The following is a 575-nucleotide window of genomic DNA, read 5'->3' on the forward strand; positions in this document are numbered from 1 at the left end:
TAAAAAGCCTCTTGATGAAAGTGAAAGAGGAGAATGAAAAAGTTGGCTTAAAGCTCAACGTTCAGAAAATGAAGATCATGGCATCTGGTCCCACCACTTCATGGGAAATAGATGGAGAAATAGTGTCAGACTTTATTTTTTTGGGCTCCAAAATCACTGCAGATGGTGACTGCAGCCATGAAATTAAAAGACGCTTACTTCTTGGAAGGAAAGTAATGACCAACCTAGACAGCATATTAAAAGGCAGAGACATTACTTTGCCAATAAAGGTCCGTCTAGTCAAGGCTATGGTTTTTCCAGTGGTCATATATGGATGTGAGAGTTGGACTGTGAAGAAAGCTGAGCACCAAAGAATTGATGCTTTTGAACTGTGGTTTGGAGAATACTCTTGAGAGTCCCTTGGACTGCAAGGAGATTCAACCATTTCATTCTAAAGGAGATCAGTCCTGGGTGTTCTTTAGAAGGAATGATGCGAAAGCTGAAACTCCAGTACTTTGGCCACCTCATGCGAAGAGTTGACTCACTGGAAAAGACTCTGATACTGGGAGGGATTGGGGGCAGGAGGAGAAGGGCTG

Source organism: Bison bison, unplaced genomic scaffold (assembly GCF_000754665.1).
Source record: "Bison bison bison isolate TAMUID 2011002044 unplaced genomic scaffold, Bison_UMD1.0 scf7180017864144, whole genome shotgun sequence".
Classification (NCBI taxonomy): domain Eukaryota; kingdom Metazoa; phylum Chordata; class Mammalia; order Artiodactyla; family Bovidae; genus Bison; species Bison bison.